Raw genomic sequence first — 13,962 nt, 5'->3', positions numbered from 1 at the left:
ACTACAGAGTCATCAGCAAACAGTCGCAGAATGCTGCTACCCTATCCGTCATATCATTTATGTATAGAGAAACCGAGCGGTCCTATCACACTTCCTTGGAGCACCCCACCGATGATACTCTTGCCTCTGGTGAACATTGTCCAGGACAACGTGCTGGATTCTGCTCCTTCAGAAGTCTTCGACTCACTGACGCTAGCAACAAACAGACCTGATTCTCAAATCAGTTAATGGAGAGGAGGGTATCATCATCATAAAATTGTGATATCGTCTATGACTACAAGTATTGCAAGGACTGATTGTTATGAAAGGTAGGAAAATATTTTTGCAGAGCAAAGGTGACAGAATACAAACTGCGGAGTATATGAGTAGCCACCATCGAATACTCACTGATAAGGGCGAATATTTGGCGCGCAAATGGAAGAAAATGAAAAAGCATCGTTCAGTATGCCGTAGACAAGTATGTTCCAAACAAAATGTATTAGAAAACTGATACGTAAACAAAGATAGCTTCATTACAGATTCAAGTGGGGTCAACATTTAGCTGACAAAGAAAAGTTGAACGAAACAAAAAAATGACTTCGAAAGTAAAATTTTGTCAGCTGACCTGACTAAGAACCGTAAGAGTTTTTGGTGTTGTGTGAAAAGAGTAAGCGGTTCTAAATCATCTATTCAGTCGCTCAGGGGCCATAATGACACTGAAACGGAAAGTGACAGAGACAAGCTGAAATACTTAATCCGATCTTCCGAAATAGTTTCGCTGTACAAGATAGTCCTACGGTCCCTCATTTTAATCATCTGACGAACTTTGAAACAGCAGATATGGGGGTAACTCACCGCAGAATAGAAAAGCAACTACAATTGTCTTGTAGTGGATAGAGGTAGGATCGGATGAGACAACTGTAAGACTGTACAGATATTAAGCGAAAGGAGTTACTCCCTTGTAACAACAGTTTGCGTAAGTCGCTTGAGCAACGAAGGGATCTAGCGACTGGAGAAATGCAAAGGTTTCCCGTTTTCAAGAAGGGCCGTAAGGCAGATGCACATAATTATGGGTTATTTAGTTTGACGTAAATCTGTTGTAGAATTATGGAGCATTTTTCATACTCATGTATTATGGCGTTTTTGGAAGATCTCCTTTGTAAAACATGGTTTCCGCAAACAGAGATCTTGCAAAAAACGGCTCACTCTTTTCCTCCTCGAGGTCGATAGTCCTGTAGTCATCCTCGACTTCAGGAAGGCATTTGACACTGTCCTGCACTGCCGATTAGTGAAAAATATACTAGCTTACCTAGTATCGGACCACGTGGTCACATTACTCAGTTTGAATGCAAACTCAGTCTGGTGCAAGATGTCGACAGTAAAGCTCTCCAACAGAATCATGTTCCGAGGTTTTGTTCCTGATTTTGGAGAAAAGTTCTTCAGCTCTGGCGGAGAAATATTATTCTGTAAGCTATGTGAAGAAGACTTCCTTGCAGATAGAACTTAACGGAACTAAATCGACAGAAGTAAAGGCAATTTCGAGAGTGCCCCAAGGGAGTGTGGTACGAAAGTTACTGACATGTGGAATAATCGGGTCTACTGCCGGATGTTTGTGTCGCTCTGGGAGAATATTTCGGCCACGTAACTCGTTGCCTTCTTCAGGCGCTACCTGAGACTGCCGTATTGGAGGATCTTGTCCAGTATTTATGCCCAGAGTGCGCTGGGTGCTCTCTTTGCCACCCGCGCCCGCCTGGCGCTCCTTTAAGGTGTTGTCTCTTCCCCGTCCGAGGGAGCACCGGGCCAGAGACAACTTACAAGCAGCGCCAGGCGGGCGCGGACGCCAAAGAGAGCACCCAGCGCACTCTGGGCATAATACTGGACAAGATCCTCCAATACGGCAGTCTCAGGTAGCGCCTGAAGAAGGCAACGATTTACGTGGCCGAAATATTGTGCCAGCAGACCCGATTATTCCACATGGCAAGATCTCGCCGTGAAATCCTGAAGAGTTACGAAAGTTACTGTTTACAGTGTGTATCAATGATTTAGTAAAACGGGTCGCAAGCTCTTTAAGGCCATTCGTAGATGATGCGGTTGTCTATAAGAAGGTAGCAATGCCAGGAGACAGTGACAATTCGCGGAAGGACCTACAGAGGGTCGATGACTGGTGCAGGGTCTAGCCGTCGACCTGAACATATATAAATGTAACAGATTTCGCATACACAGGGAAAAAAAATCCGCATCTCTACAACTACATTATTGATGACAAATTTTGGGAACGATAACTACCGTAAAACATTTAGGAGTATTTATCCCGAGAGATCTTAAGTGAATTGGCCACATGAAAGAAATGGAAAAAGCAGATACCAGACTGAAATTGATAGCAAGAATCTTAAGAAAATGTAATTCGTCCAGTAAAGAAGTGGCTTGTACGACCGATTCTTGAGTACTGTTCAACAGCCTTGGTCCCTTACCAGGCGCGTTTCGTCATGGGATCGTTTAGTCGCCGCGAGAGCGTTGCAGAGATGCCCAATAAACGTCAGTGGCAGACGCTGTAAGAGACGTGTTGTGCATCACGGAGAGGTTTAGTATTGAAATTTCGAGAGAGTATTTTCTGTGAAGAGTCGTACAAAATGTTACTTCCCCCCACATACGTCTCACGAAGCGACCACAACGAGAAACTTCGAGAAATTAGAGCTAATATGTGGCTAACGGGCAGTTCTACCAGATGGACAGTCCGCCATTCTCTGTCATGTAGCTCGCGGAGTAATGATGTGGATCTAGCTGTTTGGAAACCTGTTTCATATGCTCGGACCTTCGTTAACATTCTGCAGTACGACATGGAATTCATCATAATACGGAAGTCTGCTACTTGTGCTCGTACATATACTACACATTTTCCTGTCGGTCGGCGTCCCATGCTAACACCATTAGTGTCAAGTATTTGTCAGTTCAGGAGAAACCAATCTATATGTACCTCTGATGGTCATTACTGGTACGCAGCAATGTCACAGGATCAGTCCAGTGGGGGAGGCAATTTTGAAGTCTGTGAAACGCTCATTAGGTATGAGTATTTAAACATTTCGAGATTAGGAACACACTATCAAAATTCACAGATATCCTTGTTTAGAACAATACGGTAGCTATTATTGCAACGTGTCCAGGAGCTATTTCCAGATCTCGACTTCAGGGCCGTCACAATACAGCGTTGGCTGCTAAACGGAAACGTCCATGCAAAGTAAATGCAATTTTACGACATAAGAGTGTTAATGATTTGTTTATTTCTGTTCCACAAAAAATTCCCCAGCAGTGTGTTTTAAGAAGGTTTTTCTTAAGGAGGATTTTCTTTTTCACTGTAGTTTCTGTTGCACCACTTTGTAGCCAACTATTTCGAGAAACTTGTTTACAGCGTCCTAGGAGGATGCGTCAATACTCAGGGTTATGACAGGAGTGACAATTCGAAACAAAAAAGGTGTAGTAAACATAGGCTCTAAAATGCATACCCTACAAGATGAGCACTTCTTGATCTGCAATACTGTGAGATGAATCTCTTCTATTACAAGCTCTTTGCTTTCCATATTTTGGGAGTTGGTTGTTGTTGTTGTTGTGGTCTTCAGTCCTTAGACTGGTTTGATGCAGCTCTCCATGCTACTCTATCCTGTGCAAGCTCTCCATGCTACTCTATCCTGTGCAAGCTTCTTCATCTCCCAGTACCTACTGCAACCCACTTCCTTCTGAATCTGCTTAGTGTATTCATCTCTTGGTCTCCCTCTACGATTTTTACCCTCCACGCTGCCCTCCAGTGCTAAATTTGTGATCCCTTGATGCCTCAAAACATGTCCTACCAACCGATCCCTTCTTCTAGTCAAGTTGTGCCACAAACTTCTCTTCTCCCCAATCCTATTCAATACCTCCTCATTAGTTACGTGATCTACCCACCTTATCTTCAGCATTCTTCTGTAGCACCACATTTCGCTAGCTTCTATTCTCTTCTTGTCCACACTAGTTATCGCCCGTGTTTCACTTCCATACATGGCTACACTCCATACAAATACTTTCAGAAACGACTTCCTGACACTTAAATCTATACTCGATGTTAACAAATTTCTCTTCTTCAGAAACGCTTTCCTTGCCATTGCCAGTCTACATTTTATATCCTCTCTACTTCGACGATCATCAGTTATTTTACTCCCTAAATAGCAAAACTCCTTTACTACTTTAAGTGTCTCATTTCCTAATCTAATTCCCTCAGCATCACCCGATTTAATTTGACTACATTCCATTATCCTCGTTTTGCTTTTGTTGATGTTCATCTTATATCCTCCTTTCAAGACACTGTCCATTCCATTCAATTGCTCTTCCAAGTCCTTTGCTGTCTCTGACAGAATTACAATGTCATCGGCGAACCTCAAAGTTTTTACTTCTTATCCATGAATTTTAATACCTACTCCGAATTTTTCTTTTGTTTCCTTTACTGCATGCTCAATATACAGATTGAATAACATCGGGGAGAGGCTACAACCCTGTCTCACTTCTGTCCCAACCACTGCTTCCATTTCATGCCCCTCGACTCTTACAACTGCCATCTGGTTTCTGTACAAATTGTAAATAGCCTTTCGCTCCCTGTATTTTACCCCTGCCACCTTCAGAAATTGAAAGAGAGTATTCCAGTTAACATTGTCAAAAGCTTTCTCTAAGCCTACAAATGCTAGAAACGTAGGTTCGCTTTTCTTAATCTTTCTTCTAAGATAAGTCGTAAGGTCAGTATTGCCTCACGTGTTCCAACATTTCTACGGAATCCAAACTGATCTTCCCCGAGGTCCGCTTCTACCAGTTTTTCCATTCGTCTGTAAAGAATTCGCGTTAGGATTTTGCAGCTGTGACTTATTAAACTGATAGTTCGGTAATTTTCACATCTGTCAACACCTGCTTTCTTTGGGATTGGAATTATTATATTCTTCTTGAAGTCTGAGGGTTGGTGGTAGTTGTTGGGAGTTGGTGGTATGGACTAAAACAAGAGAAAAAGTCCAATAAACATAGGCTGCAAAATGCATACTTTAAGAGCAATGAGCACTTGTTTAGTAGAACAGATGTAGTAATGATGAACAAGTGCTCATAGCCCGTACCGGTATGCTTTGTAGAGCCCATATTTGACTTCTTTGCTTCGAATGGTCGTTCCTCTCATATAGCTAAATCCTGACCTTTCCTCCTAGGACACCCTCTGTAATACATTTTTATACCAGTTCATTTATAATTTGCTATTTCAACTTTAGTGGACTACATTTTGGATTAAGAAGAAGCTTTCCTTCCAAGACAAAATGCTATCCATGATTTACGTACTGTGTGCTTCATATAAAATTCTAACGTTCTGTACAGCCGCCTGTTCATTGTGTGGATTATACTACCGTGAATGAGTAATCTCTTTACTTCATTTGAGTAGCTGTTGCTGATTTGAACTTATTGTTTACGTGATAAACGTTAATACACTATGATTAACATATCTGAAAATCTATTCCTACCTGATTAAAAAACAAAGATTTTCCTGTATCTCAAACTATTTAATGTAGCGTTGTCTGTGTGTGTTTGAGGATGTTGAGTTTGAGTGTCTGGTGCAGTTTATTTTGTGTTGCAAATGAACTACTTATTTATGAATATATTTGCAGTTTTGTAGGAGAGACTCTCGCTTGTGGTATACGGACATTATGCTTTCGTTTCGACCTAAGTCAGTAGATGATTTTCTGCGACATCTGATATTCATTCTTTTATAAACAAATGTGTTCGTGAAACTTCCTGGCAAATTAAAACTGTGTGCCCGACCGAGACTCGAACTCGGGACCTTTGCCTTTCGCGAAGTAAAGCTGTGAGGACCGGGCGTGAGTCGTGCTTCGGTAGCTCAGAGGTTAGAGCACTTGCCCGCGAAAGGCAAAGGTCCCGAGTTCGAGTCTCGGTCGGGCACACAGTTTTAATCTGCCAGGAAGTTTCATATCAGCGCACACTCCGCTGCAGAGTGAAAATCTCATTCTGGAAATGTGTTCGTATCGATCTTAGCCCTTGCTGATGGTCTTTCCTGGAAATTCCACATCAAATTTTTCTCAGCAGTACATAATATGCAACTAAAAGGTGTCTATCATGTTATAAATGCATCCGTCTTTCTTTGTGCAATAAGAGGCTTATATTAGTACTGATACACTATAGCTAAACAATCTTACTTAGCATCATATATCAGGATATGCATTTGTAAGACTGTTCAGCTGCATTTTCAGAAACAATATTCATGATGACATTTATAGCGAACATATTTGAAAAGACCAAATTAGGATAATCACTTATCTTAGAGCTAGTTCCGCTAATGCAGATGTGGAGTAAAGGATATTTTTTTCCTGCTTGACTTCTTTTTACTTCATACATTCGTTCAGAATACTGTACACACATCTGCACTCCCCTGCGTAACTATCGAAACATATAACATCTAACAGTGCTACCAACTTCCAACCAGCACACAGTGGTGCCAGAGGCACGTCTTTTGCTGCCTTATAAAAGAAAGGATCTGCCTCTAGACACCGAGGGGGCTACACTTAATGATTGCTGTCTTATGCTCAATGCTCGATGCATGAGGGTCAGACTAACTTTGAGGAAATGGTAACACTCAGCTATCTGCAACAACATATACATCCATCAAGAAGAGTTAAGCACATAATTGGTTCTCGTATCTTGAAATGAGACAGATGTCTTATACTGTATTTTTTGATAATACAGAAATCACACAAGAGAAAACTACGCTATATGTTCTCTTTGAACTGATTATGAAATGAAAAAGGAACATTATTTGAAAAAACAAAAAATTTTGTGTTCCACAACATCAAAAAACCTAAAATGGTGGGTTGAGTGCCGTGTTCAATAACGTGTAAGCCCTCCACGAACCCCTCAGACGCTCTTGAAAGCGAGGGGAAATGCTCAGTACCAACTCGTTACAGGCCTCTTGAGACATGTTGCCCCACTCCTCAATGGCAGCATTCCTGAGATCTTCAATTGTTAATGGAGGATGCTGCCAACTAGAAATCGCTCTGTTGAGCAAGCTCCATGTAATTCATATTCGGCGAGCATGTTCGCCATTCCATTTTTTAGACACCGACACACACTACGAGCACGATGAGTTCAGGCGTTATCATCCTGTAGAGAGAACCCTTCCCCTACAGTCACTGCGAAACCACTGACTATGGGTCGGAGAATGTTGTTTTCGCCGGCCGCGGTGGTCTAGCGGTTCTAGGCGCTCAGTCAGGAACCGCGCGACTGCTACGGTCGCAGGTTCGAATCCTGCCTCGGGCATGGATGTATGTGATGTCCTTAGGTTAGTTAGGTTTAAGTAGTTCTAAGTTCTAGGGGACTTATGACCACAGATGTTGAGTCCCATAGTGCTCAGAGCCATTTGAACCAATGTTGTTTTCATACACTGCAGCAGTATGTTGCCTTCAATTGGAACGAGTGGTGTGCGGCGTCCATACGTGATACCTGCCCAGAATACCATTGAGCCACCAGATTGTTGGTGACATTCCACAGACATTGAGAGAGGATGGCGTTCGCCTGTTCACCTCCATATGCGAACAGAGTTCGTCTGTGAATAGCGTTTTGGTCCACTGGTCTCGTGTTCAATGTTCGTGTGCTCTAGCCCATCTCACATGTGCTCCCGTGTGATGTGGACTTTCTTCTTTCACTTGTGCCTTTGTCCGTCAGGTACGCAGGATCAGCATGGTTAATCGGATTTTGCAATGTTAGATTAAGGGGTGGCCGGATGCCCTTCCTGCCGCCACCCCGTACCCCCCCCCCCCCCCCCAGGACGGAATTAGTGTACCCCATGGAATAATGCGAAAGTGTTCAGATGTGTGCGATCCAAGTAACTGAGGCGGGACGTGGGAACCAGCCCGGTATTCACCTAGGGGGATGTGGAGAACCGCCTAAAAACCACATCCAGACTGGCCGGCACACCGACCGTCGTCGTTAATCCGCCGTGCGGATTCTATCCGGGGCCGTCGCGCCTACCCGAGTCCACGAAGCAGCGCATTAGCGCTCTCGGCTAACGTGGCTTCCCTGTGATGTGGACGAAGAGGTGTAATCTTGAGAGGTCTTCGGATGTACAACCCCCCAACATCAAGTCTTGTTTCGCACAGTTTTCGTAGCTTCTCGAAGCTCGTGGAGCAGAGCAGTCGTTGTCTCTATAGGGTGTCTCCGTGTAGATGTTCGTTACATGCCGGCTCCGAGCTGCTGTTGTTTTGCGTGGACGTCGTTCGCAATGTCTATCCGCCATTCCTGGAACTTTTCCTGCATCCTGGAGACAACACTTTGTTAACGTGAACAATATTCGCAACTCAACTTGTCTCATGTTTTGTCCCATTAGTGTGATGATTTTGATACGGTCTGCCAAGGAGAGCCTGTTCCGAGGCATTGTGCTGCACTCGGGGGATGCGGACACACGGACAACTGTGCATTCACAGGAACTCAGATTTGTTGCACTGCGTTTGTTTACAAGCCGTGATTGCACGGACCCTGATGAGGCAGAGTGGCAACGACGAACGAATTCGCATTATGTACTCAACCGCCTTCCTACATAAACAAAAAAGGATCGCCATAGTGACTACTGGTGGGTAATTTGGAAATAGGCTTAACTTTTTTTTTTGATGAGTGTAGTATCACTCTTCATAACGGGGTAACAGGTCCTTATATTGAGTGAATCGTGTGATTTTTTACACGTCACAGAAGTAGCTGATGAAGTATCTCTTCCCACAGAATGTTACGTGAAACGATTCGGCCCCAGCGGTTACGGCTATGGCTTGGGGGCCGGTGCACTGCAGACGCCCTGAGGACCATCGGCCAAGCAGCAGTCAGAAGACCACCAGCCAAGCAACAGTCTGTAAGTTCGCAGAGCTAATTCATTAATCCAAGTCACTTGACGATCAACGCTGAACATTAAATTTTATGACGATCTCACTGATGCTGAATACAGCACCTTCCTTTCCCACTTCTTCGAAAACGAGGTAGTTGTAGACGACATGGTGCACACAATTTGAATGACCCAAACATGCACATCCGTTATTAGTACATGTGAAGGTGTTAGTACTTTTAACCTCTCCTGTAAGATCTTTCCAAATTTTTGTTTTTAGGGTATTTCGTGTATTGTCACACTCCATAATGGGCGCTACTTATTATCAGAAAAGTATTAACGACGTAATTTTCAGAAGTATCCTGTTTATGTGTCTCACTTTAGTAGGATTATGTAGCATTCTGCTATAAAATATATGTTTTATCGGTGTGTTTGGTTTCTTACCGCGTTTCGAAACATATCACAAGATATGGTTCCTGTTTATAGCATATAGTATTTATCTTAGTATCTTTATTATATTGAGGCGATTACTACTAATCTTTCCTCCCTTCAGTTAATTTCCGATGGATTCATTTCAGTTAAGCGAGATAAATATAGCACTATACTTAAGAAATAATGTACATCTGTGACTGGTTTCATCTTCACTGTGTGTTATAAGTTTCAAAAAGACAACTAACTTCGGCAACTAAACCTCACAAAATTGTCGGGCTAGTCAGCTGATCTATAAGATACAACAGTCATGATATTACATTGCATTAACATAAGACGTTTACGAGTAAACATATAATTACAAATTTTGCGTTCAAAAGGGTTCAGGTACAGCAGTATGCTTTACCAAAAACGTAAATATGTTTTACACAGATAGAATCTTCGTTAAATGTTTCTCTGTATATGAGATTTTACCAAATGTGATTCGTAAATAATTAATTTCAGAAAACATTACTTTGCTTTTTAATTACAAAATTAATTTAGATGCTAAAATTTACGCTGAATCTTCGCCTAGAAACACAGGTTCTATAACTGTTATCCCACAAATAAACATAGTGCGAGTGTGATTTCAGGAACTGATGACAAACCGACTTCTTCGAATTTTCTGTAAAAGAAGCCTTAAAATAAAATAATGGTAATTTGAAAACTGGAAGCATGACTCCTGAAGTGTAATAACTGTTATAAACTCATATTCAAGTGAAATTAAGTGTGGCAACGTTGACAGTAATTTACGATATATGTGTTCCATACGCGACTAGTGTATCGGGCTGTGCATCAGTCTTGGCATCGATCGCTTCATTATAGTATGTCCTGGTCTGCTACATGACGCTTATAAACTTTGAGAAAATTTCAGCTACATGTATTATCTGTTGCTTAAGAATTCTTTCGCGAAATGGAAATTACAGATACTAAACAGAATTATTCACTTGTGATATAAAATGTCGGGTTGCTCGTGGTGCAGTGACATACTCAAAATTTTGCATCAACATCTGTATTCTATGAATCAGTATGAAGTGTGTGTGGCAAAACTTGCTTTTTATTGGTCCATATAAAACGATATCTTCCCATTCATTCACAAATTGAATGTGTGAGAATGGCTACTTGTACGCCTCCGTGCGGACTGCAAGGAAATGTACCAGAACCATTGTCAGCAACTCTAGAAGAAAACAGAATATGTGTCAATTAAACATACCTCAATCGCCATAACTTTGGTGATGCCGTTGCAGTATTTCTCTATGGCGCAGACGAATTTCAATTAATGTTGACACTTACAGAGCGAACTTGAAGTACAGTGCAAAAGTTAGTTACATTAACAGGAAGATTATGTGTAATCTACTAATTGAAAAGAAAACAGCAGAAATTAACATGGGGACATAGAACCAGTTGACTAAATTTTATCATTAGTTTCCAAAGGTAGGCTCATGACTTGTGTAAATACGAGTACTTTCTTTAACACTCGACATGTACAAGAGGTAGTTATAAAGTCATTTACAAATCGAGAAAACAGTTACGTAATTAATTTTTGTTAGTTTGTAGGCACTTGTCTGCAGATGTGGTTCACGTTGAATTCCCTCACTATAGTACCGTAGCACTCCCATAGAGGGGTCAATAAAAATGGCGGAGCCTACTGATAACGTAGTGCGGTAATTCTTTTCTATGTTTGACAGGAAAAACGCTGCAACGATTCCTGATGAGTTTGTGAAAATATACAGCAACAATGTACCATCATATGGCACATGGTTAGTTGGCGCAGACGCTCCCAGTGTGGTCAGACAAATCTAAATGATGAAGAACGAAGTGGCAGACCAGCTCTCTGTGAAGACCGGGATTTATAAGACAAATGGAGGCCATGCTCCTCGAAGAGCGGGTTCTCGCAATCGTGGCGATAGGGGAGGTTGTGAAAGTTAATCATAGGTCAGTTTTAAATATCTCGCACTACATTTTGGCAGGCCGCGGTGACCGAGCGGTTCTAGGCGCTTCAGTTCGGAACCTCGCGACTGCCACGGTCGCAGGTTCGAATCCTGCCTCGGGCATGGATGTGTGTGTTGTCCTCAGGTTAGTTAGTTTTAAGTAGTGCTAAGTTCTAAGGGACTGGTGACCTCAGAAGTTTAGTCCCATAGTGCTCAGAGCCATTTGAACCATTTTGAACTACATTTTGAACACAAAAAAGATTGCCGTTTGCTGTGTTTCTCTACTGCTCACAAATCGTTCCAGCTGCTGAAATATTACAGTTGTCATGCAAACCGAGATGACCATGGGTGAGCGTAGGTGCTGGGTGAACTACTATAACCCCAGCACAAAGGAACAAAGCAAGGAGTTGAAACTTGCAGATCTACTACCCCTGAGATTCATTCGGCAGAGAACACGGTCGCGCATGCTGCTTCATTCGACTATCGGATTCACCACACCCGATCTGCTCCCCCTTCCCCTGAATATTTCTGATCTCCTGACGAGGTTGCGGGAGGCTGTCAAGACGAAGTGTTTCGGGAAGGTGTCCGAGTAGATGTTTTTGCTGCACGACAGTGTCCCATTTCATTCTGCACAGAACACGGTCCCACATGCTGCCGCTTTGGACTATCGAATTTGCCACAGCACCCGATCCCCCCTCCCCCTCACTTCCCCCGAATATCTCTCATATGACAGCCAGTGACTTCCTCCATATCCTGCGTATGAAGAAAAATTTACGTGACAGGCATTTCCAGAATAACGATGAGGTATTTCCGAAGGTGAACTTTCCTTGAACATCCAAAATGCGGACTTCTGCAACCAAGATATCCGCCAAGTCACCTACTGTTGGTAAAAAAACGTCATATTGAAGAGTGAATATGATGAGGACGGGTACACCATCGCCAAGTTTCCTCATCGCAGCTCTGTTTTTTCGAGGTGACATTAGAGACTTTTATAACTAACTCTCGTACTAACAATTTTAGAATTACAGCAGCGATACACGATCTTTTAATGCGAAAGTCGTTCAAACACTACAAGTTACTTAGCAATCAATGGAGGCCACACTGCGTGACAAAAGAAGCTAAGTACACAGAAGGGGACGAGCAAACGAAGTGAAACTTCACAGTTTGAAATGGCGCTACAGTGCTGTCACATGAAGTATCACACGAGGATGCACCATGTCCGTGATGCACTGTTGTGCCATGAAAGTTCTCTCTGTCGCCACCAGCCGTGACCTGCAGTCATGGTTCAAATGGTTCAAATGGCTCTGAGCACTATGGGACTCAACTTCTGAGGTCATTAGTCCCCTAGAACTTAGAACTAGTTAAACCTAACTAACCTAAGGACATCACAAACATCCATGCCCGAGGCAGGATTCGAACCTGCGACCGTAGCGGTCTTGCGGTTCCAGACTGCAGCGCCTTTAACCGCACGGCCACTTCGGCCGGCTACCTGCAGTCATACTCTATAGCTTCCGACACCATAACAGTAGGAATAAAACCGTTGTGTCTCTGCAAAACAGAAGAATGGGACCTCTCCCCAGACCGCCGCCATGTTAGCCAGCGACTACGATGTGCTTGGGCGATCCTCCGTTGTGCCTGCCTTCATGTTTCCTTGCAGTCCAGTATCGGACCACTGTCACAGCTGAATGTTTCGCAAATCTGGATACTTCACGATTCGACCAGCCTGACAAACAGCGACCCACACTGAGTCCCCTTTCAAACTTTCAGGTCCTGATATAACTGTTCAGACGAGAACATGGCCTCTTCTTGATCACTCAGCATCTGACGCTCTACATGCCTCTTATAGACCGTACCAGGTTTCATAACAACACTAAACACCAACAACACTAATGCACTCTATCTGTGACAGAGAACTCTTACCATTTAATGATAGAAGCTGAAGAAATGAATTAAAATGTTTGCCATGGCAGGGACTTTAATTCAGGCCTCCTCGCTATCTAGGTAGGTTTTCTAGCCATTACACCACCACAGCATTATGTCTAACATAGCTTTACGAACTACACTAGTCCAGTGCCCTCCCTGACACGAACTACAGTTTACATCTTGAGCTTGTTTTCCCTCTCTCAGATCGTCACTATTGCTGAGGCTATCCGGCATTGGAATAGTATCCCAGAATTGGATGTACTGCGGGAATCCTGCCTGTGTCTCAGGCGTAGGTAATGTGCAAATCTGATATTATTAAAATTTTCCTTCAGATATTTGATTTAATTATATCAGATCTGTAGATCACCTACGCCTGAGGCACAGCCAGGATTTCGCTATTACGTCCAATGCTGGGGTGCTATTCCAGTACCGGATAGCCCCGGCAATATTGACGATGTAAGAAAGAGAAAATAAGCTGGAGATGTAAACGGAATTTTGTGTCAGGGTTGACGTTGGACTAGGGTAATCCGTGCAAGTGGGTTAGCTCTAATGCTGTGGTGGTGTAATGGCTAGCATAAGTGCCTCAAGAGCAAGGAGAGCTAGGTTCCAATCGTGGTCATGGCAAAAATGTTAATTAATTTCTTCAGCTTCCATCATTGTCGTAGATAAAGATGAGGCTCAGATGCCTGGAGGAGAATTTAATTATACTGGGTGATCAAAAAGTCAGTATAAATTTGAAAACTGAATAAATCACGGAATCATGTAGATAGAGCGGTACAAATTGACACA

Source organism: Schistocerca nitens, chromosome 9 (assembly GCF_023898315.1).
Source record: "Schistocerca nitens isolate TAMUIC-IGC-003100 chromosome 9, iqSchNite1.1, whole genome shotgun sequence".
Classification (NCBI taxonomy): Eukaryota; Metazoa; Arthropoda; class Insecta; order Orthoptera; family Acrididae; genus Schistocerca; species Schistocerca nitens.
Note: the sequence above shows the minus strand (reverse complement) of the source record.